General features: G+C 36.5%; 1 long non-coding RNA gene across 1 annotated transcript in view; it reads left to right on the top strand.

Moving 5' to 3' along the window:
• Positions 1-27,767, top strand: part of LOC141374767 (uncharacterized) — a 62,317-nt gene that overhangs the window by 25,568 nt on the left and 8,982 nt on the right. Inside the window, exon 3 of the long non-coding RNA XR_012381897.1 lies at positions 22,500-22,588. This is a non-coding gene — a long non-coding RNA (uncharacterized lncRNA). The remainder of the gene's footprint in view (positions 1-22,499; positions 22,589-27,767) is intronic.

Genomic DNA, 27,767 nt, shown 5'->3' with positions numbered 1-27,767 from the left:
TCACATAAGAGTTCCCAATTTTCCTTAACCAGAACAGAAACACCACACACTACCATACTCTTTAAAGGCTCTATAAGCTATTTCACATGATCATTATTTGAATTTTAAAAGAATACCATCAAGTTGCCAAACAAACCATTGCTATGACATTGGAATTACATTAAATTTGTAGGTTAATTTGGTTCACAAGGAAGGTTAGCATCTTTGCCATATTGCTTTTCCGTTTTAGGAATGCCAGATATCCTTTCATATTTAACTGTTATTTTGCCCACAGTAGAGTTTTGTGCTTTTCTTCTTGCCATGCATTTTCCTTGCTGAGTCCCTAAATTTTTAAAATATTTTTGTCCCTATTATGAATGAGACTTTTTTATATATGTTGTAACAGATTGTTTTTGGTACTAAAGAGACATTGTTTTTCTTTTTTTAATGGAAATCTCCCCAGGGTTGCATCTTTATTTGGCCATAGGATATTCTTTACCCTACATGAAGGAGGTATCTTTCCATTAAGAGTTTTTAATTAATAATCACTATAAAGTTACATCAAAATCCTCATTAGTACATATCAAAACAATCCCATTTTTTATGACCTGTTAATATTATGAACTGAAAAATATTTTTCCAAATATAAAACTATTATTGCCTTTGACTCTATGACATCATAACGTAATTTAATCTCACATGAGGAAGGGCGCCTGGGTGGCTCAGTCAGTTAAGTGTTTGTCTTCGACTCAGGTCATGATCCCAGGGTTCTGGGATCCAGTCCTGCATTGGGCTCCCTGCTCAGTGGGGAGTCTGCTTCTCCCTCTGGCCCTCTCCCCCGCTCGTGTGCACTCTCTCTCTCACAAAAATAAAAATAAATAAAATCTTTAATCTCACATGAGGATCAAATTTAGTCTGGCAATGTGTGTGCATTAAAGGGCCCTTAGAAATGTTCGAGGTTAATTTAAAATCTATTTTAAAATGTGTTTCATAAAGAAAGAACAAAACTGAAGGCAACACTCTTCCTGATTTCAAACTATAATATAAAACTATAGTAATTAAAGCAATATGGTACTGACATAAAAACAGATACATGGATCAATGAAACAGAATAGAGACCCCCCAAAATAAACTCATGCATATATCGCCAACTAGTGATTCACAAAGGAGCCAAAATGCATTGGAGAAAGGTTAGTCTCTTCAGTAAATGGTGTTTTAAAAACTGGATATTCACATACAAAAGAACAAAACTGGATTCCTATCGTACACTATTCACAAAAATTTCATTTTAATTTTGAATGCCTTTGAATCGTTATCTCATTTAATCCTCACAAGACAACCTATGAGATGAGTGAAGGTGGTGATCTTGGTGGGATTATTCCCATGTTACAGATGAGGAAACTGAGAAGAAAATAGCATAAACACGCCTAAATTCCCGCAGTTTGTACATGCTGGTGCTGGAATTAAAACCAGCTCAAATGCCAGAGCCAGCATTATTAACTACTACACTCTGACATTCTTTCCTGCTTTGTCGAAGATTAGTTGACCATAGAGTTGAGGGTCCATTTCTGGGCTCTCTATTCTATTCCACTGATCTATGTGTCTCTTCTTGTGCCAGTACCATACTGTCTTGATGATGACAGCTTTGTAATAGAGCTTGAAGTCCAGAATTGTGTTGCCACCAGCTTTGGTTTTCTTTTTCAACATTCCTCTGGCTATTCAGGGTCTTTTCTGGTTCCATATAAATTTTAGTATTATTTGTTCCATTTCTTTGAAAAAAGTTGGTGGTATTTTGATAGGGATTGCATTAAATGTGTAGATTGCTCTAGGTAGCATTGACATCTTCACAATATTTGTTCTTCCAATCCATGAGCATGGAACGTTTTTCCATTTCTTTGTGTCTTCCTCAATTTCTTTCATGAGTATTTTATAGTTTTCTGAGTACAGATCCTTTGCCTCTTTGGTTAGATTTATTCCTAGATATCTTATGGTTTTGGGTGCAGTTGTAAATGGGATCAACTCCTTAATTTCTCTTTCTTCTGTCTTGTTGGTGTATGTAAATGCAACTGATTTCTGTGCATTGATTCTATATCCTGCCACTTTACTGAATTCCTGTATGAGTTCTAGCAGTTTTGGGGTGGAGTCTTTTGGGTTTTCCACATAAAGTATCATATCATCTGCAAACAGTGAGAATTTGACTTCTTCTTTGCTGATTCGGATGTCTTTTATTTCTTTTTGTTGTCTGATTGCTGTGGCTAGGACTTCTAGTACTATGTTGAAGAGCAGGGGTGATAGTGGACATCCCTGCCATGTTCCTGACCTTAGGGGTAAAGCTGCCAGTTTTTCCCCATTGAGAATGATATTCGCTGTGGGTTTTTCATAGGTGGCTTTTATGGTATTGAGGTATGTACCCTCTATCCCTACACTCTGAAGAGTTTTAATCAAGAAAGGATGCTGTATTTTGTCAAATGCTTTTTCTGCATCTATTGAGAGGATCATATATGGTTCTTGTTCTTTCTTTTATTAATGTATCACATTAATTGATTTGCGGATGTTGAACCAAACTTGCAGCCCAGGAATAAATCCCACTTGGTCATGGTGAATAATCCTTTTAATGTACTGTTGGATCCTATTGGCTAGTATTTTGGTGAGAATTTTTGCATCCATGTTCATCAGGGATATTGGTCTGTAACTCTCCTTTTTGATGGGGTCTTTGATTTTGGGATCAAGGTAATGCTGGCCTCATAAAATGAGTTTGGAAGTTTTCCTTCCATTTCTATTTTTTGGAACAGTTTCAGAAGAATAGGTATTAATTCTTCTTCAAATGTTTGGTAGAATTCCCCTGGGAAGCCATCTGGCTCCGGGCTCTTGTTTGTTGGGAGATTTTTGATGACTGCTTCAATTTCCTTAGTGGTTATAGGTCTGTTTGGGTTTTCTATTTCTTCCTGGTTCAATTTTGGTAGTTGATACTTCTCTAGGAATGCATCCATTTCTTCCAGATTATCTAATTTTCTGGCATATAGTTGCTTGTAATATGTTCTTATAATTGTTTGTATTTCTTTGGTGTTGGTTGTGATCTCTCCTCTTTCATTCATGATTTTATTTATTTGGGTCTTTTCTCTTTTCTTTTTGATCAGTCTGGCCAGGGGTTTATCAATCTTGTTAATTCTTTCAAAGAACCAGCTCCTAGTTCCGTTGATCTGTTCGCATGTTCTTTTGGTTTCTATTTCATTGATTTCTGCTCTGATCTTTATGATTTCTCTTCTCCTGCTGGGTTTAGGCTTTATTTGCTGTTCTTTCTCCAGCTCCTTTAGGTGTAGGGTTAGGTTGTGTATTTGAGACCTTTCTTGTTTCTTGAGAAAGTCTTGTGTTGCTATATACTTTCCTCTGAGGACCACCTTTGCTGCATCCCAAAGATTTTGAACAGTGTGTTTTCATCTTCATTTGTTTCCATGAATTTTTTTTAATTCTTCTTTAATTTCCTGGTTGACCCATTCATTCTTTAGTAGGCTGCTCTTTAGTCTCCATGTGTTTGAGTTCTTTCTGACTTTCCTCTTGTGATTGAGTTCTAGTTTCAAAGCATTGTGGTCTGAAAATATGCAGGGAATGATCCCAATCTTTGGCACCAGTTGAGACCTGATTTATGAACTAGGATGTGATCTATTCTGGAGAATGTTCCATGGGCACTAGAGAAGAATGTGTATTCTGTTTTTTTGGTATGGAATGTTCTGAATATATCTGTGAAGTCCATTTGGTCCAGTGTGTCATTTAAAGTCTTTATTTCCTTGTTGATCTTTTGCTTAGATGATCTGCCCATTTCAGTCAGGGGGTGTTAAAGTCCTCTACTATTATTGTATTGTTGTTGACATGTTTCTTTGATTTTGTTATTAATTGGCTTATATAACTGGCTGCTCCCATGTTAGGGGCATAGATACTTACAGTTGTTAAATTCTTGTTGGATAGACCCTTTAAGCATGATATAGTGTCCTTCCTCATCTGTTATTATAGTCTTTGGTTTAAAATCTAATTTGTCTGATATAAGGATTGCCACCCCAGCTTTCTTTTGGTGTCCATTAGCATGGTAAATGGCTTTCCACCCCCTCACTTTCAATCTGGAGGTGTCTTTGGGTCTAAAATGAGTCTCTTGCAGACAGCGTATCTATGGGTCTTGTTTTTTTATCCAATCTGATAGCCTGTGTCTTTTGATTGGGGCATTTAGCCCATTTACATTCAGGGTAACTATTGAAAGATATGAATTTAGTGCCATTGTATTGCCTGTAAGGTGACTGTGACTGTATATTGTCTGTGTTCTTTTCTGATCTATGCTGCTTTTAGGCTCTGTCTTTGCTTAGAGGACCCCTTTCAATATTTCTTCTAGGCTGGTTTCATGTTTGCAAATTCTTTTAGTTTTTGTTTGTCCTGGAAGCTTTTTATCTCTCCTTCTATTTTCAATGGCAGCCTAGCTGGATATAGTATTTTTTTATTATTATTCTGTTATGTTAATCACCATACATTACATCATTAGTTTTTGATGTAGTGTTCCATGATTCATTGTTTGCATATAACACCCAGTGCTCCATGCAGTACGTGTCCTCTTTAATACCCATCACCAGCCTAACCCATCTCCCCACCCCCTTCCCCCTAGAACCCTCAGTTTGTTTCATTCTTGGCTGCATATTTTTCTCGTTTAGTGCTCTAAATATATCATGCCGGTCTTTTCTGGCCTGCCAGGTCTCTGTGGATAGGTCTGTTGCCAATCTAATGTTCCTACCATTACAGTAGGTTACAGACCTCTTATCCCAAGCTGCTTTCAGGATTTTCTATTTGTCTCTGAGACTTGTAAGTTTTGCTATTTGATGTCGGGGTGTTGACCTATTTTTATTGATTTGGTGGGGGGTTCTTTGGCCTCCTGGATTTTGATGCCTGTTTCCTTCCCCAAAATAGGGAAGTTCTCTGCTATAATTTGCTCCAATATACCTTCAGCCCCTTTCTCTCTTTCTTCTTCTTCTGGGATCCCAATTATTTTAATATTGTTTTGTCTTATGGTATCACTTATCTCTCGAATTCTGCCCTCATGATCCAGTATTTATCTCTCTTTTTCTCAGCTTCTTTATTCTCCATAATTTGGTCTTCTATATCACTAATTCCCTCTTCTGCCTCATTTATCCTAGCAGTTAGAGCCTCCATTTTTGATTGCACCTCATTAATAGCCTTTTGATTTTGACTTGGTTAGATTTTAGTTCTTTTATTTCTCCAGAAAAGGTTTCTCTAGTATCTTCTATGCTTTTCACAAGCCCAGCTAGTATCTTTAAAATCGTCATTCTGAACTCTAGTTCCAACATCTTACTAATGTCCGTATTGATTAGGTCCCTGGCAGTTGGTACTGCCCCTTGTTCTTTTTTTTTGAGGTGAGTTTTTCGTCTTGTCATTTTGTTCAGAGGAGAACAGATGAATGAGAGAACAAAATGCTAACAGGGTAACAACGACCCCAGAAAAATATACACTAAACAAATCAGAAGAGGTCTGAAACCAGGGGAAAAGAAAGGGAAAGAAAGAAAAAAGAAAAAGAAAACAAAAAGAATTTGATCAAATATGATCAGGCTGGTGAATACATCAGTGCCACACACTAGATTTTGGGTGTATTTTCATCTGTTAGAAGAAAATGCCTCGCAAAATTTTAAAGAAAGAACTTATATATGTACAAAACTAAGGGTAAATATGATGAAGGGATAGACTATGACTGTAAAGATGAAAATTATAAAAGATTTTATAAAAGGAATTAATAAGAAGTTAGTTGAACAAAGAAAGAAGAGAAATTTAAAAAAAAAAAAAGGAGAGAATGTGATCAGGCAGGAGACTAGAACAAAGTCAGGGTATATTTTGGTCTGTTAGAAGAAACTGTATCCCAAAATTTTAAAGAAAGAACAACTTATATATATACCAAAAATACGGTTAAGTACAATGAAGGGATAGACTATGACTCTAAAAATGAAAAATAAAAAAGATTTTTAAAAACGGGATTGATAAAATGTTGGCTGAAAAAGGGAAAAAGAAAAATTCAAAAAAAATAGAAAAAGAAAAGAAAATTTAAAAAACTAACTTTGAAAGACTAAAGCATCAGGGGGAAAAAAGCCATGAATTCTATGTGCTGCATTCCCCTAGCGCTGGAGTTCTGCCATTCTCATTGCTCGGTAAACTTGGTCTTGGCTGGCTGCTCTTGCTGATCTTCTGTGGGAGGGGCCTGTTGCCGTGGTTCCCAAATGTCTTTGCCGGAGGCGGGATTGCCCCGCCCTTGCCGGTCCGGGCTAAGTCATCTGCTCGGGTTTGCTCTCTGGAGCTTTTGTTCCCTGCAAGCTTTCTGTACAGCTTTGAAGGACAAGAGTGAAAATGGCGGCCTCCCAATCTCCACCTCAGAGGAGCCGAGAACTCGGGTCCCCACTCCTCAGTGAGCCCCCAGAGAAGAGCAGTCAATCACTCCCATCTCCCCAGTCTCCGGTCACACTCCGTGCTCACCCGGCCTGTGACCGAGCGTTTCCATCTCTGGCACACCACCCCATGTGGAGTCTCCAAACCCAGCAGATCCCTGCGGTGTGCTCCCACTCTGCTCCTCCTGGGGAAGGAAGGTGAGTCTCCCCGGATCTGCCGCTTATTGGGTCCCTACTGGAGGAGCAGTGGCCCAACTGTGCCGTGGATCATGGTTTATGGCAACGCCGAGCTGAGAGCCCGCTCCTCGGCTCCGTCTCTGCAGCCGGCTTCCCCGCTCCAATACCTGGGAGCTCTGCCGCACTCAGGCAGCCCCGGTGTTTCTGTGACCCCGAGGGTCCTGAGACCACACTGTCCCGTGAGGGTTCCAACCCCCGCTTAGCCACTGGAGCAATGTCCCTCAGCGGAGCAGACTTCTAAAAGTTCTGATTTTGTGCTCTGCTGCTCTATCACTTGCCAGTAGTGGCCGACGGAGGCCCCCTCCCCTGCCATCTATCCTCCCAAATATCGCCTCAGATTCACTTCTCCACACATCCTACCTTCCAGAAAGTGGTTGCTTTTCTGTTCAGAAAGTTGCTGCTATTCTTTTCTTCGAACTCCTGTTGAGATCATAGGTGTTCAGAATGGTTTGATCGCTATCTAGCTGAATTCCTGGGACAGACGAAATTTAGGTCTCCTACTCCTCTGCCCTCTTGCTCCTCCCCTCAAAATCCTTAATTTTTAAGAACTTTCTACATTAAAGATAAGTGGTTCTTCAGTCCTCCTTTACATGAATACTAGTGAGAATAAAATGAAATGCCACTGGAAGTGATAGAGATTGAGATGCTGGTCAAGTTTAACCCATCTATGCTGATTGCCACTAAAATTAGTTTCGTTAAGTGCCAAACCTCTGGTGTTCTTGCCCATAGTACCTCCATGACTGAAGGGGTATAAATTCTTCCCATATATCAAGAGTCTATTAAGATTCTATCCCTAAGAGAATTAATGGAGAACACTGTGTGCAGGAGACTGTACTGGCGATGTATTACAGAGTACAGGCAGAGTAAAAGCAGGCTCCTGTCCCAGGGAATATTCTCACTAGACGAGTAGTCCAGACTAATAGACATGAAACCATACCGAGAAATATCATTTTTATCTGGCAAATTATGTAGAATGGAGAAAAATCATCTCTGATCTCCAAAGGAAACTTTGACCTAGAAGAAGGTGCATCATTGAATGGAAACAGCCTTGGCGGGTGGGGTGAGGTTTGTAAATTCATTTTTCAAACAAAAATACTTATTGGCAAGTGAGATCTTACTCTTAGTTCTACGTAGTCAAAGCAAACAAACTGCTAACCACCTTTAGGATTCCAAGGATTTCTGTTCTATAAAGCAAAACCTATTAATTTCTATTTTCCACTTAATTGAGGAGTAGTAAAAAGATAAAGTACAGATACTGATTGATATGCAAGATGGAAAAGCTAGAAACAATAGTGTTCAGCACAAGTAAACAGATACGGTAGTTGACTGAGCCTCTTTTACCTTTTCTGCAAATGGGTTAAGGATAAATCATTCACTTACATTAAAAAAATTCTCTCTTGAATTGTTGAAGTAGGATAAAAGAGGATGAAACTGCTCTGTTTAGCATCCCACATATTATAGCGGCAGTTTAACTTTAAATACATTTTTGTTTCTTTGTGGCCAATTTTTGTTTTGATAGCCTCCATCTGGCATTGATCTGCATTCCTTTTGTAGTCTGATTACCAGGCATGAATCAAAGAAATCAACCCACTCCTCTGTCTTAAGAGGCTGGGGGAAATTACCTTTTTAGATTCCTTTTTTTTTTTTTTTTTTATTTAAATTCCTTATTTAAGATAAAAGAGAAAGAGAATTCATTCAATATTATGTCAACCAAGACCTGTCAACATAACCACGTTCATTTAATTTCTTTTACTGGTAACACATAATTATATCCATTCTTTAATTTTTTTTTTTTTTTTTTTTTACTGGTGATATTTGGCATTTGTCCTCCATCCTCTTTAAAATATTCAGTTAATGGTCATGGTTGTGTTAGTCAAGACTTTTTATTGCAAGGGGAAAAAGCCCTAAATAATCTAGTTTAAACTAAAAAGAGACCTCTTAGTTCATATAATCAAGAAAGACAGGGGTGAGGTCATATCAGGCAAAATGGTTCTGGGGCTCAAGTGGCAACCTCAGCACTCTCCCTGCCCCCTCTGACTTGGTTCTCTTCTCATTATGAGAAGGCCTCATTTTCTCTGACTGCATATGGGATTATGGGTTTCCCTAATCTGCAGAGGATATCTGCCTGCACGTAGGCATAGACGTCTTCCTAGCACTGTGTGCTTGAAGGCAAGGAACAATCTCTTCTACTCCTGGCTCCAGCAACTTAGATGATGAAATATCTTGTCTTTGTGAGAATTATCTTAGTGTGTCAACTGTGTGCCCATTTGTGTTCAGATCTAGTCTGCCCTTCCTCTGAAAATTGTACCTTGCCCTCTGGTTTCCAGGTGGATTCAACAAATGAGAGGCACTGGTGGGACAATATAGGGCAGGATGAAGGGATAAACCAGAGTATTCCCACACACTCATCCACGCTTCTGCTGATACTTCCAGTGGCCACCACATCTCCACCATAGTTAAGCCTTTGCTGTAAAGACCCTACTTTTGTGGTCACAGACTCCATGGAGCAGCCTTTCCTCATATCTAGCTCCCATGAGGTAGCACCAGGTTTTGAGTTCTGGTGACATCCATCCTTCCTTTTTGCCTCCAGCTGTAGGAGTGTTAGCTTCTTCTTACTATTACTGTTCTCTGAGTTCCTTCATTTTCTGTTTTGTTTGGCATCTCAGCTCTTAGAAAATCCTTATAACCAGTTCACCATATGAAATTCCTTCCATTTGGACCATCTAGCATTGCCTCTGTTTTCTGATTTGGACCCTGCCTCATAACTCTAGCCTGGGTCACATGCCCTTCACTGAACCAATCACTGTGGCCAAGGAATGAGGTTCTTTGATTGACTAGATCGTGGTCATTTACCCACTCTTGTGGTAATAAGAAAGGAGATGTGGAGTATGTTACCAGAAAAAAAAAAAAATAGAAAGAAAAATATGTTGGGCCACCAATAATAATGGCTATCATATTAGTAATTCATTTTGATACCATAGTTAATAGACATGAAAATCTAAATCGATTTTTCAAAAATAGCACTACAGAAATAGATCATGAATAGTGGAAATATCTCATGTCAATTGCTTTTTAAATTTATAAATACTCTTTCAAAATTCTGCCTTTTTGCTTATAAAATAAAGAGAAAATTAGGGGAAAGGAAAGCAAGGTAAAAACAAGATTAAGTCAGGAGTGATGTTAGGTTACCTTTCTTCTGATTAAGAAAGAACAAATATATTAAAGATCTGCTATGAGTCACATGTTGTTTTAAGTGCCTTGTTTATCTTTCCTGAAAAATACAAAAATAAGAGTTTATATGCCCATTTAACAGATGAAGAAATGGTGTTTCTTAACCTGATGTTAATTGCCCAAAATCACAAGGTAGGATGAAACCATCAGTAAGATGTTAACGTCTGTGTTTTTGATACTCCAGAGCCTAAGCCCTTTATATTATGTTATTATGCCACTAATATTTCTCCCTTGAACTGTATTGAATCAACATTTCCCTACTTGTATTTAAAAAAAAAATCTTCACTCAGGATTCATTCATATTCACCTTCTGGTAAAATCACTTTATTATAGAGTCATCTCTCATGAAGTCTATTAACAGACTTCTGTAACAAAATTCCCTCATATAATATCCAGAATGGATCCCTCTTTCCTTTATTCACACTTCATACTCAGCATTGGCACAATGTGTAACAATATGGTGTTACAAGCAGACCGATTTGTGACCAAGTCAATTATATGATTGTATACACCCCACTTCTGCCTGCCACAACATGCAATGTTTCTGAAATATGAAGAAAGTACATAAACATTTATGAAATAGTAGGTGCTGGGCACTTCCTACAGGAGCGTATCTATGAGGCTCCTTACATCTTATTGTGGCAGAGAAGATAAGAACATGTTCTATAAAACGATGTCTCTGATTGGTTCCTCATTTTTCTTTAAGGGAATGCAAGTTGTCAGGGCAACCCCAGCAACCATTCAAGACTTTATCTGGGTGTCCCTACCCTGTGGGACAGTAACAGTGTGGTTTCCATGGGGGGAAATGCCCACCATAACAATTAAGGTAAATACCACAGGCTGCTTCGACAACTAAAAGTTGAGTGAAAGTTCTTCCTCTTGTATTCCTGTCTGTGGATATTGCTTTTTCTTTTTTTAGGTTTGATTTCTATTTTCTGCAGTATACTGCAAGTACACCGACTAACATAGGCTGCAATTTAGCTGTGTTCCTTGGACCATCTGTAGGAATTTATGCATTTCCTGGGAATCTGATCAATTCTAGCAGTAATCCTCTATTTTCTCTCTGAGATTAAGGAGCCTGCAATCAATTTTATATTTAAAAGTTGATTTCTGCTTGAAAAAATTGGGGGCCCAATGTCCAGAAACCATTCTGTGCTTCAAAACTGATTTCCTGAATAATTCTCTTTCATGCAGACACACATGCATTTTTATGTGAAATCATAAATATTGTTTCACAAAATCTATTTAAGTTCTTTCTTCCCTCCCTTCCTTCTTTCCTTTCTTCCTTCTTCCTTTCTTTCTCTTTCTTTCTTCATAGTATTCCACAGCACAAGTTTACCCCAATATAGTCATCCATTCTCCTGCCAGTTGTTTTTTAAGTTGTTGTCACTTTCTTGATATTAAAACCTATGCTGCTCTAAATATTCATGTACATAGTATATGTTCAATTTTATACATTGTTCTATCAATTACTGTTAAATTATTTTGATGATATTTTCTGGTTTCAAGATAATCCACACATAATTTAATTAAAATATAATCTTATTTTGAGCTCCCTCCCTCTCTCTCTTTTTCTTTTTCTTATCCCTACTTCCTTCCCTCCCTCCCTCTTTTTTTTCCTTTCTTTTCATTTTGCTTGGTTTTTCCCTTTTCTTCCCCTGTGTTCATCATCTACATCTCTTGCTCCTGTAGGTAACTCTTATTGTCCTAGTTTATATCCTTTCATGTTTTTTCAATATCAAATAATTATAAATAAACTTATTGTCACAAAAGATTTTTTTGTCAAAAGTGGATCATCATATATACATTTTTCTTCATCTTGATTTTTTTGTTGAACAATACCTTATGAAAATTCCCCAATGTATTTTTCATACCTCTATTTTATTCTTTTTGATGATTGCAAAATATTGGATATATCCTGTTTTTATCAATCTTTCCCCTATGAGTGTTCATTTGTTTCAGCTTAGTTTTTATGAGCAAGGCTGTAATGCATGTTCTTTTGAAAAAGTCTTTATAACTGGTGCTTGATTTTTTTCCCTCTTTTTTTAGAGGAGGGAAAGAGAGAGGGAGGGATGGGAGAGAGAATCCCAAGCAGGCTCCACACCCAGTGTGAAGCCATCACAGGGTTCCGTCTCACAACCCTGAAATCATGACCTGAGCTGAAGACAAGAGTCGGAGCCCCAACCAACTGCACCACCCAGGTGCCCCCATTGCTTTACTTTTTTGAGGCTAGATTCTTAACAGTAGGAGCACTGACTTAATAGATATTGGCATGTTGCTTTTTCAAAAGACAGCAAAACACATATTTCTACCAACTTTGCATATGATTATACTTTTCTCCATAAGTCCCAAGCAGAAGGTGTTTGTTTATTTATTCAAAAAGATGAAGTCCTTCATCTCATGATGTTTATTTACACTAGTAGTCAAGAAAACTAATAAGGGAATAATATGATGATGACACAAATATACTGTGAAGAAAAATAAAGCTAAGTTTGGTGTATAGAAATAGGGATGGCTATTTTAAATAAGTTGGTCATAAAAAGCTTCTGCAAGGAGTTGCTATTTTGATATAGGTTTAATGGAGTGAGGGAGTGGGCCATGTAATATCTGGAGTAGGAGGAGACTTCTAGAGGGAATGAAGAACAAATGCAAGACGTCAGCAAAGAACTTGATACTTGTGTGGATGGGCAATGGGGACTCAATGGAGAAGGCACAGACCAGGTGGCAGGCTATTGTCGAGGGATAGAAGTGAAAGCTGTGGGACTTGGGGAGAAGTGCTCAGATTTACGATAAATCTTAAAGGTAGAGCTGACGGGAGATGCTGATGTTTAGATGGGAGGTTTAAGAAAAAGAGATAAACATGAATAATTCTTAGGCTTTTTAACTAAACTTTATATTTTGGAATAATTTTAGATTCACAGCGAAGTTGCAAAAATAGCACAGAATTAGCTAAAACCTTTGCTCAGCTTCCCCCAGTGTTAACATCTTACATAACCATGATACAGTTGTCCAGACTAAGATATTAACATTGTATCATTTATTATTATATTAGCTAAACTACAGACTCTTTTCAGATTTATTCACGGATACCCTTTTTCTATTCTAATAACGTCTATTCAAGGATACCATGTCGAATTTAGTCATCACGTCTCCTTATTTTCCTCTGTTTTCTCAGTCTTCCCTTGTTTTTTATGGCCATTACTTTTTGAAGAGCACAGTTAGAATGTTGCTCAATTTTAGTTTTCTCTGGTGTTTTCTCATGATTACATGGGGTGTGGAAGAAGAAAGCCACAGGAAATGAAGTGCTCCTCTTGCCCAAATATATGAAGGACTAGATGATACCAGCATGCTGGTGATATTAATATTAGTCGTTTGGTTAAGATGGTATCTGCCAGGTTTCCCCATTTTATCACTACTTTTTTTCCTTTTCTCGTATTCTATTCTTTGGAAGCAACTTATTTAAATACAGCTCACACTTAAGGTGGAAGGTGGGGATCGAGTTCTACTTCCTGAAGGGGAGAAGTATCTACATTTATTTTTTGGAATACTTGTAAGAAAGATTTGTTCCTTCTCCCCTATTTATTGATTCAGTCATTTATTTACATGAGTATAGACTCCCTGATATTCATTTTATTCTTTGTGTTATAGTCTAATACTGCCATTATTATTATTATTATTATTGGCTTAATTATTCCAACTTTGATCACTGAGAGTTCCTTAAGGTTTGCTCTTGTATCCTTTTGACATGCCTGTGCCTGTCTTTTTTTCTTTCTCTTCCTTTCTATTACCATAAGATACTTCAAGTTCATTTTGTGTTTTTCCTGCCCCAATCCTGGAATCAGCCATTTCTTGAGGAGTTACATTTTCATTATGAGTCACTGGGTCAACACTGATGTCATTTACTGAACTGGGAAAGACTGAAGTAGGAGGAGGAAGCCTGGAGTATATTATTTTCTTTCTTTCTTTCCCTCCCTTCCTCCCTTCTTCCTTCCTTCCTTCCTCCCTCCCTTCCTCCCTTCTTCCTTCCTTCCTCCCTCCCTCCCTTCCTTCCTTCCTCCTCCCTTCCTTCCTTCTTTCCTTCCTTCCTTTGTTTCTTCCTTCTTTCCTTTCTTTCATATTATGATTATTATTATTATTGTATTAACATGTTAACTTTCAAAAGCATATTAGCCATTCAAGCGGAGATCTGGAATAGGCTGTGGATATAAGAATCTACAGCCCAGAGAAGAGGTTTAAGCTAAAGAGCGAAATTGGGAATTCATAAATAAATGGTGGTAAAGACATAGGACTGGATCTGCTTTTGTAAGAAAGAATTAGATAGGGAAGAAATATCAAACCTCAGTCTACTAAAGGATTTTGACATCAGGAAGATTAGAAGAAATTAAGCAAAGAGGTTAAGAAAGGGCAGCAAATGAGGTAGGAGATAAGCTTACTTCATGCATGGTATCCTAGAAGCCAAGTTAAAAAAAAAAAAAAAGGAAAATGATTATCTGATTCAAACTCTCTTGAGAGAAAATTTACCATTTGGTTTGTCAATATCTGAGTTCACTGCTGACCTTGGGAAGTGCTACTTCAGTGGAGTTGTAAAAATGAAGCCTAATTTGGAGGAGTTCAATATAGAATTGCATCTGAGGAATGGAGAATGCCCTCTCTGGGGAACTTGCTATAAAATGGAGTTGAGAAATAAAGTGATGAGATGGGGAACTGATGTAAAGGGATTTTTTAATTACGTTTTTAATTTTAATTCCAGAATAGGTAACATACAGTGTAATATTAGTTTCGGATGTACAATATAGTGATTCAACATATACATTACTCAGTGCTCATCAAGATAAGTGTACTCTTAATCTCCTCCACCTATTTCACTCATCTCCCCCCACCTCCCCTCTGGTAACCATCTGTTCTCTACAGTCAAGAGTCTGTTTCTTAGTTTTTCTCTCTCTCTTTTCCTTTGCTCTTTTGTTTTGTTTCTTAAATTCCACATATGAGTGAAACATATGGTATTTGTCTTTCTCTGACTGACTTATTTCACTTAGCATAATACTCTCTAACTCCATCCATGTTGTAAATGGCAAGATTTCATTCCTTTTTATGGTTGAATTATATTCTACTGTGTATATACACCACATCTTCTTTATCCATTCATTTACTGGTGGACACTTGGGCTGCTTCTATAATTTGGTCATTGTAAATAATGCTGCACTTATTAGGGTGCATGTATCCCTTCAAATTAGTGTTTTTGTATTTTTTTAGGTAATGCAATTACTGGATTGTAGGATAGTTCTATTTTTAACTTTCTTTTTTTTAAAGCTTTTTTTATTTATTTGCGAGAGAGAGAATGAGAGACAGAGAGCATGAGAGGGAGGAGGGTCAGAGGGAGAAGCAGACTCCCTGCTGAGCAGGGAGCCCGATGCGGGACTCGATCCCGGGACTCCAGGATCATGACCTGAGCCAAAGGCAGTCGCTTAACCAACTGAGCCACCCAGGTGCCCTATTTTTAACTTTCTGAGAAACCTCCATACTGTTTTGCACAGTGGCTATACTACTTTGTGTTCCCACCAACAGTGCATTGAGGGTTCCTTTCTCCCTCATCCTCGCCAACACTTGTTTTTTCTTGTGTTTTTGACTTTAGTCATTCTGACAGGTGTGAGGTCATATTTCACTGTGGTTTTCATTTGCATTTCCCTGATGAATGACATTGAACATCTTTTCATGTGTCTGTTAGCCATCTGTATGTCTTCTTTGGAGAAATGTCTGCTCATGCTTTCTGCCCATTTTTAAATTAGATTGTTCATTTTTTGGGTGTTGATTTTATCAGTTTTTTAATTTATTTTTTTAAAAAGATTTTATTTATTTATTTGACAGAGAAAGAGACAGAGAGAGAGGGAACACAAGCAGGGGGAATGGGAGAGGGAGAAGCAGGCTTCCTGCTGAGCAGGGAGCTCGACGCGGGGCTTGATCACAGGACCCCGTAATCATGACCCAAGCTGAAGGCAGACACTTAATGACTGAGCCACCCAGGCGCCCCCAGTTTTTTTAATATATTTTGGATACTAATCCTTTTTTGGATATGTCATTTGCAAATATCTCCTCCCATTTGGTAGGGTGCCTTTTCATTTTATTGTTTCCTTTGCTATACTTCTAGAAGTTTTTATTTTGATATAGTCCCAAAAGTTTATTTTTGCTCTTTATATTCTTTGCCTTGTATCTAGAAAAACAGTGCTACAGCTGATGTCAGAGAAATTACTGCCTGTGCCCTCTTCTAGGATTTTTATGGTTTCAGGTCTCACATTTAGGTGTTTAATCTATTTTGAGTTTATTTTTGTGTATAGTGTAAAAAAGTAGTACTGTTTCCCTCTTTTGTATGTGGCTGTCCAGTTTTCCAAACACATTTGTTGGAGAGACTGTCTTTTTTCCATTGTATATTCCTTTCCTCTTTTGTTGAAAATTAATTGACCATATAACTGTGGGTTTATTTCTGGATTTTCTATTCTATTCCATTGACCTTGTCTGTTTTTGTGCCAGTACTATACTGTTTTGATTACTATAGCTTTGTAACATAATTTAAAGTCTAGAATTGTGATATCTCCAGTTCTGTTTTTCTATTTCAAGATTGCTTTGCCTATTTGGGGTCTTTTGTGGTTCTATACACATTTAGGATTGTTCCAGTTTTGTGAAAAATGCTGTTGGTATTTTGATAGGGATTGCATAAAATGTGTAGATTGCTTTAACAGTATTTGCTCTTCCAACCATGAGCATGGACTCTCTTTCCATTTCTTTGTGTCATCTTCAATTTCTTTCATCAGTGTTTTATAGTTTTCACCTCTTTGGTTAAGTTTATTCCTAGGTATTTTCTTAATATTGGTACAACTGTAAATGGGATTGTTTTCTTAATTTATTTTTCTGCTGCTTCATTCTTAGTGTATAGAAATGGAACAGAATTCTGGAACAGATTTCCTACAACTTTATAGAATTCATTTATCAGTTCTGATAGTTTTTTGGTAGAGTCTTTTGGGTTTTCTGTATACAGTATCATGTCATCTGCAAATAGTGAAAGTTTTACTTCTTCCTTGCCAATTTGGATACCTTTTATTTCTTTTTGTTGTCTGATTGCTGCAGCTAGGACTTCCAGTACTTTGTTGAATAAAAAGGATTTTTTTAAAGTTGGGACATATTACAACATATTTGCAAACAGATGGGAATAATACAGTAAAATGGGGTTGGGGAATGATGATGCAGGAGCAAGAGGGAATAATTGAAGTAGCAAAGACCTAAAATTGGTGAGAAGAAATAGAATCCAAGAGAAGGAATTGATCTTAGGTGGGAGAGAGAAGTTTCTCCATTATAACAGGATAGAAGGCTGACTATACAGGTATAAATATCAAGAGTATACAGGATATAGATAAGAAGAGGAAATTGAATCGTTCTTCCAGTTTTCTTAGAAGCTGTATAATAAACTGAGAGAGAGAGATGGGCAGAAATGTTGGAGAGTTGCAAAGAAGTAAAGGTGCTTCTGTTAGTAGTGTCATAGGGTTGAAACCTATGACCATATGTCAGTAGTTATGCCCGTAATGCAGTATCCTACATTTTCTCTAGTCATAATCATCTGTTTGGCAACTACGGGTAGTTTCACAGTAGAAAGAGATCTGAATTTAACCAAGTGATTTTTTTTCCTCTTTTTTTTTTTAATTTTATTATGTTATGTTAATCACCATACATTACATCATTAGTTTTTGGTGTAGTGTTCCATGATTCATTGTTTGCGTATAACACCCAGTGCTCCATTCAATACGTGCCCTCCTTAATACCCATAATCAGGCTAACCTATCCCCCCACCCCCTCCCCTCTAGAACCCTCAGTTTGTTTCTCAGAGTCCATAGTCTTTTTTAATCCTGCTGATCTGAAGAGGAAAGAGAAAACTCCTGGAGGTGAGTCTATATGCAAAGATAGTCTGCCATGTTGAATAACAGACCCTAAATTGGGAAGTGTGAACACCAGTGGGGGGAGTGAAAAATGTGTAAAGGTTGAGAAACATTTTTGGTGGTCAAGTGTATGCTCTAAACAATTGCAACATTTTGTTATAAAGGTTCATTAAGGCTTCCCTGTAACCTGCTTGTGCCCTGTGACCACAGAGCCTGTAACACCTTTTTAATCTCTTTTAATCTGTTTTATCAAGTTTGTACCTCTTCTTGGGTATTTCACTAGTTGGAGATTTCCTAGAAAATTATATAATTCTTTAGGTTTTAAAATTTTTACCTAAATTTTCACCTAGATATTCTTATAATTCTTGCAAATTTCCCATAATTATCGTTATGTTTTCTCCCATGTGTTAAATAGAGATCCATCTGAACAATTCTAGAGAAATGTGTGTAAACTTTTGAGCACAGCTGATTGAGTGGAAGAATCCCATGCTGACTACCTGATACATAAATAGCCTAATTAGGACTGATTTAATTTGTCTCAATAACTCTTGTCCACTCTACTGAAATGGAATGACTAAGTGCTATCATTTTAGAAAACTTTTTTGTTCATGTGATACTACTTTATTATAGTTCAACACATGTTAGGAAGACACAGAAATTCATTTTTTGTTGTTTGGTAAATGAGTAGATGCTGTGTGTATTTTGATAACTGCACTTCGACATGTGTGTGAAGTTACAAAATTAGAGTGATCTTGTTACTTAAGAAAGAATTCTAAATAGAATCAATGTGACTGTCAGTGGGGTTTTATTCTTTTAGAAAAATAGCATCAAACTTTACATGGCAGATTGGTCTTTCCTGCTAGATTCTTTTGCCCTAGGCCCTTTGTTTCTGTCAGGAAGCTGTCCTTCAGAGAGAAGGATGCTTTTGCTGGTTGCAGGCATATTAATTATGCAATACTCTATTTTAAGATGCAGTTGCAAATGCAATTAAACTACTGTACTGAACTTATAAGTCTTGTTATCACCTTAGAAATAGGGAACAGCAAATTCACATTTCTTCACTTCTGTTCACAAAGTGACATTTCCTTTTGACATACTGAAACTGATACGGAGCAGGCTTCCAGACATGCAGAAATGGTCAGCGTGGGGATCTCAAATGCTGTGATCCTGAGAGGAACAAGTTTATTCTCAAAATCTTGGCATTTGCAAGAGTTTTTTTTTTTTAAAGACAGCAACAAGAATGTCTTAAGCAAGTTATATTTCCTTATAGTTAATCAATGAATCATCCATTAAAAATAATACAAGCTGATTTGATAGCTCAGTCAAGGCTACCGCTGAGATGTGCCTTCAGTAACCTCAGTGAAGTCTAGCATGACTATTGATTAAAACCTGCCAACAAGAGCTTTGTGCCTTACTGACCTACTAAAGGTGCCCTTTAGAGAAAACGTTGACAAACACGGGAGAGTGCCTTTACCCTTGCCACTACAAACAGCTGCTGAGATTTGTAGGATGGTTTGCAGTAATGTCCCTGGGCAACTAGGAAGTCAGTCAGTAATGTTCTGACACAAGGAGAGGTGGTATTCACCATTCCCTCTAGCTCTGCAAGACTGCAGAAATTTCTAAGAGTGAAAAACTGGGTCTCAGGGAATTTCTTAATCGAATCCCAGATATTAGAAAAGACCAGATAGGAGCCATGAATGTTAGGTGCACATTCCTAAATGATAACATAGGTTTATGCCAATATTACTTTTCATAGAACTTATAATCCTAAACCAGGATTCTTTACATGAGTACCACAAAAATTTATGAAGACAAATGATGTTACATTTACATTAGTGTGTACATGTATACATTACATACATTCGTGTACATGTTCCTAGTCTTCCATAAATTTCGCTCTCCTTGAATATTTTACTTAGTGCCTAGGATGGTTATATTTATCCACAAATCAGTCCCGATGTCACTTGTCACTGCTAAGGCCGTCCATAGGACTGAGATCCCACTCAAGGACAACTTTAACAGGCTATGCTAAGGGTATGCACCTTAGGTCGTGATTACTTCATAGACATTGGATTCCAGGAAAATGGCAGTCCCCACCAATCTTGTGTACATCACCACTGTTGTGCCTAGAGGTTTGCAGAGGAAGAATAACAGCCCCTAGATCTTTCTGAGATACATTACCTAGAGATTATTCCTTTACAAAGTTGCCTGGGTCTCAGAGTGAGTTTTACTGATCCATTGATCTTAGCACAACTCTTCAAATTCTCTCTCTCTCAATAAGTGTACACACACTTGCTCACAGTCTCATACAGCCCATGTCCCCAAGTCACATCCAGAGAACCAAGCTGCTGGATTAGAATGGTTTTCAGCAATAACTACTGCACATTGCCCCAGAACTAGCATGATCCTCAGATGCCCAATCCTGGGAATTTGCATTGAAAATTACTTGTTCTTCCAGAATTATTTTTCCTTTGTGATGGACTCCTCCCAGGGGCTCGACTGGCCTCAGTTTGGGTCAACCCTGTCCGTCAAATATATGTTTATGTATTTGACTTTCAAACAGGTCAGAGTTTGGGTTCCTTTTTTCCATTACCAAGGGTCCTTTGGCCTCTAAATTACAGGATAATTGCAGGTATGTAAATAGACTACCCTCAATGTCTATAAAAAGTCTTTTATTTATTTGGTTGTAAAATACAATTATGTTTTCAATTCCAATTTTAACAATCAGGAGTCAAAAAATATTTCATCTCTTACTTCAGATTTAGCTACATGTCAAATATATGGCAGTTTTCATATTTATAAAATAGGGAGACTGAACTAGATAGTAGTTTCCCCATTTTTAAAAATAACAGTAAAAACTTTTTATTTTTAGGATAACATCTTAAACAATACCTCACTAGGTAAAAGTGACATTTAAATAATATGGAATTCATTAACAAGAAAATTTGAGTTGAGATTATGAATGACATTTATAGACATATTCAACTCAGCATCTAACTTATTTTTGGTATTTTGTTTTAATTGCAAATAATTTGTAAAATCTTTATTCAGTGGATTTGTTAAGCAGGTAGAGAGATCTGTTAATATACTGGCTTATTGGTTTTTAATTGCTTGACCTGCAATCTTCGGATATGTATATGTCATTAACAGAGAAGACAGAAAAAGTTATATTCTGAAATATTCCTCAAAATGAGTGCAACAGGTGATACAAGAGATTGTTTCAGTGGTCTTTAGTATGTCATCATTTGAGGGTATAATGTTCTCAACAGAGTTTAAGATATTTAAAATTATATTTAAAACTGAATTTTGGGGCACCTGGGTGGCTCAGGTGGTTGGGCGTCTGCCTTCGGCTTGGGTCATGATCCCAGGGTCCTGGGATCGAGTTCCGCGTGGGGCTCCCTGCTCAGAGGGGAGTCTGCTTCTCCCTCTCCCTCTGCCTCTCCCCCTGCTTGTTCTCTCTCTGTCTCTCTCACAAATGAATAAATAAAATCTAAAAAAAAAAAAACAAAAAACCTGAATTTTGGATCAATCTCTCCAAAATTTCTCAAATTCTTCTGCTGAATCTGGACTTCCTCAGGACCAAACTGGACTCAATAACCTCTAGTTAGCTCTATAATTGCAACTATAATTTGATAACACTTGTGAGTGAGTACCACAGATATTCTAGTCTGTTCTAAATCCATGTATAATGTAGATGTACATAAAGTTAAAGGAAGAAAGAGGCTCCCAGAGACAGAGTGTTCCCGAGAACTTTTATATTTCCTTAAAGATTTTGGTGTTTTAAGCTTGTCTGAACAACATCAGCCCACGTTGTTTGCTCAGGCTATTTCTTCATTCAAGTAACTCATGTATAGTATTTCTACACTACCTATTGTCATTGGCCATGGTCTATGATGGTTCATTTCTGGCTATTGTGAAAATAATAAATGAACCACCCTTCACAAACTTCTCTATCCCATCTTTAAGGAAAACTTTTACATTTGTATATGATGTAATGATTTACTTCAATATTTTAGAAGGGAAAGTTCATTAATTCTTTAGAGAAAGTGATTATGTACATTTTAGTTTGAGAAAAATATTAGTGTATAATAATTGTGAGGATTTCATCACCTTTTAAAATTATTGCACTAATCATTTTGAATTATGGTGCTGTAATTTTAAAAATAAGATTTTTCTTAAAGCATGTTTATTTTAAAGAATGATTTGTCTAAATTATTTTCTTAAAGCTAAGGTATCTTAAAACCAGGACATATAAATGTTTGAGTTAATTTTATTATTAAATAGTTTCCTTTAAGCAAATCAAAAAACATAATAAATATTCATTGTGATTGCTACCAACTATATAGCTATGGCATTTTGGATGATTTTCCTGGATTTTTGTGTGTCGTGAAGATAATGAATCCCCTGAAAACCAGAAAGCTATTGAAATCTAGTGTAATGCTGATTAATAAGATGGAATGTCTTGAACATCTTGTGCATAGTAATATTTGTTTATTGATTAGGAATTTGCTGTATTCTTCTAGGATGGATATTCTTTCTGCTAAATTATATACAGTGTGATTATTTAGTTCTATATTTAATGCTTTGTTTATATTCTAGGATTTCTAATTTTCCTGTGTCACATTATATTTATACCATGTAGTTAGCTTTACTTTTTGAAAATATAACCTTATGTGACATATTGAGACATGTTTTCTTTTTTAAGGAAAAAATAAGGAGATATCAACAGACTGAAAAGATGTTTTCAGAAGCATAGAGTCTTCAGAAAGATACTGGAGTTCATGAGATCTCAAGGTTAGCAATTCACACAATATTATTTTCATGCTTTTACAGATCTGAGATATAAACTGCTCCAAGTTGTTCCTGCTAATGTGTAATGGGATGCTAAGGACACATGTTTACCTAAAATACATATTTTAACAAGATCTCTTCAAAATTTTTTAAAAAATTCATTTTTACCAGAAATATAATGTTTAGTTCACTTGGGAATGGTTAAAAGAAAATATTGTTTCAGTAGAAAACCATTGGTTACTAAAATTTGCTTTGCTTTTTATAAAGGGCAGCACTGTTAAAATAAAAATAAATAAATATTAGGCATCTTTATAAAATTTTATTTTTGATTTGTTAGGAAATGTACACCTACTTTGCAAATTTTTCATTTATTTTGCATCTTTGGTTGCAACATATAGCATGTACACAAATAGTTTAGAAGGATAGTTGATCATCAATCCTTCTATAATCCTTTGAATCTTACTCCCTGACTTTCCTTAAGTACAATCAAATAAATTATACTTTTGTTGGAAAATGTGGTCTCAATAAAATGACAATTCATATGAATGAGCAGAAGAATATGTAAGGACCTTTTCTGTGTTGTTTAGAGTCCTAAGTCTGGAAAAGCAAAGCAAAATAAAACAGCTTATTAAACAACTTATTATAATAATAACCTACCACAAAATACTCATTTGGAAGTTTGAATTACATTGTAGGTTGAAATAGTTTATTCTCATGGGATAGCTTGAGAAAGTGGATGATTTCTACCTTTCTTTACTTTGTAGGACCCAATATCAAATATTCATAATTTAAAATGAAAAAGTATTGATGATTTTTTATTTTGATTGCCTTGGTCAGGCTTGTCTTCTACATCTTCTACATCTTTTCCTCATTCATCCAAGGGTATATTCATTCAAAATTTATTTAGTACTTACCATATGCACAGCAATGGGTTAAATGCTTTGGTTGTTTCAAAATGAATAAGATATGGTTCCTGTTCTCAAGAATTGCCCAACCAATATGTTACTCAGAAATTAATTTTATTATTAACACAAGCAACAGATAATTAAAAAGACAAGCCAGATTTAAAAGGGCACGTAATGAATTCTAAAATGCAATGAGAATTATATGGGGATTATTTATATTTTCACATTATGGCTTTCATTAACCTAGCATAGTGAAGGTTTATACCAATGGGAGTGTTGTTACTCTATTACAACCCACACTGGATTGACATTTTATGAAGTAGCTCTTCAAGTACAACACAAGTAATATGGAATTTTTAAAAAGAAGCTTCTTTTTTGCCACAACTACAAATTTAATATTGTAGGAAGTCGTTAATGCAAACACCTATGAAAAGAACAAAGGTGAGCATTGCCTACTTGGTGTTCTTTATTTTTATTCCAATACATTTAACTTCTTTATTAAGCTCACCAGAGAATTAAATCATTTCCCCAACGACCTAGAAAGGCATGTATGTAGGTTTGAAAAGGATTGAACGCTATAAACCTCTAAGGGATCCACATGCAAATAGTAGCTGGATGAGTAAAGAATTTGCAGTGGTGTGGGAGTCCAGACTGCTTGAAATGGCACCGCACAGCACTGTGCTTCTCATGAAAAGCTTTTAAGAAGGGGATAACTGAAGAAGTTAAAACAAATCAAGTCATTAAAAATAGTAAAATTGTTTTTTGAAAAGTCAGTGAAGACATCTCTTGCTTAATTGTGCCATTAGACAAGTGGTTAGATTAATTTACATAACAACTACAATTATTCAACAAATATTTATTTATCAAGTGCCTACTATGTGCATGGGAGCAGCAGTGAATAAAATACACCAATATCCTTGCCTCTGTGGAAATTACATTCTAGAGGGTGAAAATATATAAGCAACAAACAAATTAATTATATATTATGTTAGGTGCTTAGAGTGCTATAAGGGAAAGGGAATAGAGAATGTAGAGGGATGAAATTTTAAAATAAGCCTAATGACTTAGTACTGCATAATTTACACAAAAGAGATAGATACTACCTTTGCCCAAATAGTGCCAACTTTTCTGAAAATGAATGTGATGAAATACAATGCCTACTGGTAAGTTTTCTAAATCATCATTTTTAAAATAAATGTTGTTAATGTATATAAAATAACTAGTGCTTGTCTTCCTTAATTTCAGCAGAAGGAAAAGATGTATTTTTAAAATGATAATACACTTACTACATGTACATAAAATGTGGTCAAAGAAAGGTACAATTGAACATGGAGTAGTCCAATCACTTACTAAAGGGGTAGAGGCTGTAACTATTCATCTGTGTAGGGGAGAAAATTAATCCAGTTTTTTGAACTGAATAAATATTATGAACCTAAAGTAGTTACAGATGTCTATGTCAATACATATAGATGACACATTGTGTTAAAAAGCTCTATATAATTGTCTTTCTGTTTTTTCATCATCAGTCTTATTATCATTTTAGGAGAGCTCTAAGTACTGGGACTACAGACAGAAGGGAATTATTTAAATACCATCTCATTCCCATAGTACTAATTTTTTAAAGGGCACTTGCCTTCCTTTGTACATTTAGTAGAAGATATATGGAGATTTGGATATTAAAATAAATTCATCTATTTGTGATCATCAGCAAATGAGTCATCAACTTTCTTTTGATGGTAATCTGGTTGGAATTTTTCTATGAAATGTTAAGAAACATAAAGTACAGAGCACAGGAATCTGGAGGTGTGTATGGCCCAGATGACCTGTGCATTTTTTGCAACCCATCTAAACTATAGATGAATGTATCACATAAATTGATATTATCCTAAAAGCTATTCAGTATTGACTTTACTGGATAGAATTAAAAGGTTTAGCCAACTTGCTATGCAGAAAAAGAGGTTAAATCAATTCTTTTTCAGTGTTAATAAGAAGTTAATAAGTGAAAAGAATATCTAATCATCCAAATAAACAAAAATTGGATTAGGAGGTCTCAAAACCTAATAAATATTGCAACTCCTTCAGTATTCCAAAAGGCAGGTGTTTTAAACAGCTTATCATGTAAAGTAAATAAATGTCCAGTATTGGAGTATTACAAGAATGATGCAGTGAAGGTCACAATTGTTTGTTTAGAAAGTCTATTTTAATTAAATAAGAGAATACTTATTACATGTAGTGTGAACAGAACAGACAGTCAGCTCTATGAGTTTGACCAAAAGAGGCAACTGGTACTATTTGCTTTGGGAAAACCAAAAGAAAAGAAAACATGAGAGATGCAGAGGACTGGTGGAAGGCTATGGAGAAAAATAAGGACATCTTCTTTTCCTTTGTCTAAAATATTTTTTAAAAATTTTTAGTTTTTTGGGCGCCTGGGTGGCTCAGTTGGTTAAGCAACTGCCTTCGGCTCAGGTCATGATCCCGGAGTCCTGGGATCGAGTCCCGCATCGGGCTCCCTGCTCAGCGAGGAGCCTGCTTCTCCCTCTGGCCCTCCCCCTCTCGTGTACTCTCTCTCTCTCATTCTCGCTCTCTCAAATAAATAAATAAATCTTTAAAAAAAATAAAAAATTTTTAGTTTTTTTAAATTTTTTATTTAAATTCAACTTAGTTAACATATAGTGTATTGTTAGTTTCAGGGGTAGAATTTAGTGCTTTATCAGTTGCATATAACAAGGACTTACGTAATGTCACAGTGTCAGAGATAAATTCTTTCCAAACCAGTATTAATCTTTGTTGCATTCATCTGGAAACTTCAAAGGAAAGAGCTAGAAGCTCTTTTGTTTAAGGGTAACTGAAATGTGACTTTTCAAAAGCAAGTGGGAAATTTAAATTCCCTTACTTTCATCCTCCCTATATTTGCTTTATAATAGTTAAACCCAGGAATCATTTACAAATTTGTACCACAAATCCAGTTCCTCGTGGACTGACTCTTCCATCCTTTCACAAATCACCACCCAAAAATACACAGCTGTGAATCCCACATTACCTGGCATGCCTATGCCCTGAGTCAGTCCTTCTCCTCCCCCTTTCTTCAGTGGTTCTCCAGATGATTTCCTACCATTCTCAATATTCTGTCAGTCTTATAAATAGTTTAACTAATCCAGGTGTCTCAACCTCATCAATATTGACATTTTGATCAGATAATTCTTTGTTGTGGGTGCAATTTTGTGCGCTGTGGGATGATCAGTAGCATCCCTGCTGCTCCAGTCCCCATTGGGGGATACCAGGAATACTCCAACCCCCATTGGGAAAACCAAAAAATGTCTCTAGACATTACCTAGTGTTCCCTTGGGACAAAATTACCCCAAGATGAGAACTGCTGAACAAACCCTAACCTCCACAACCTCAATAAACATCCACTCCCTATCAACCAGAAAGCCTCCTAAAACACCTTCAGCATCTTGTTTTCAATTAAACCTCAACTGAGACACTCGACAGCTTCTCTTGTCAAAATGAAACTCACCTCTGTGAGCTTTTAGTTTCCTTTTATTTGCTTTTGCCTGGCCTTGTACCTAAAATGTGTCTTACAAAATAACGAGTGGATATAAAGCAAGTGAGGAAAATTAGGAAATGGGAAAAATAAGGTAAAAACAAGATTAAGTCAGAAGTGATGCTAGGTTCAAATGACATAAACCCTTTTCTTGTCACTTCTTTTTCTTTGAATTCAGGGAGACTTGGATCTTTCCATGTTCTCCGAGTCTTGCTTGAATTTTAGCTTGGACACCAGCAGCTTACTGTCTATATTTCTACAGCCTGTCCTTTCTCACACAGTACCTGCAACCTTCAATCCAAAGTAGAGTGGACCTTCTCTTCTCTTACACCCAGGCGCAAGAGTCCTCCAGGAGCAAATAATCCACTCTGCAGATTTATGGTTTTCTAATCCGAGTTAGCTCCTCAATAGCATCCACTAATCATTCACTCTGACCACAGTCAGCCACTATTTCAAAAGTTTATCACCCCACTCCAGCCATACAATCGCCCCCCTTCATTCTCGGTGCACCTGTTATTTTAACAAGAAAATTGAGGTCATTGTGTGGAAACTACTTTTGCCTCCTTGCAATTCCCTCCAGCATCAAACAGCTACATCTATCAACATTCTTACTTTCTTTCCTCCAATCTTAAATGATCAGGAATCCTTTCTATTCAAGGCAAAGCCTGTGTTTGATTGTATTCCCTCTCACTGATCCTGGGCTTTGGCCATTAGTTATTTCCTTTTTGTCCTT

Source organism: Callorhinus ursinus, unplaced genomic scaffold (assembly GCF_003265705.2).
Source record: "Callorhinus ursinus isolate GAN/ISIS: 27379988/994484 unplaced genomic scaffold, GSC_fseal_2.0 scaffold2, whole genome shotgun sequence".
NCBI classification, from domain to species: domain Eukaryota; kingdom Metazoa; phylum Chordata; class Mammalia; order Carnivora; family Otariidae; genus Callorhinus; species Callorhinus ursinus.
Note: the sequence above shows the minus strand (reverse complement) of the source record. Positions and strands in the feature narration are given on the sequence as shown.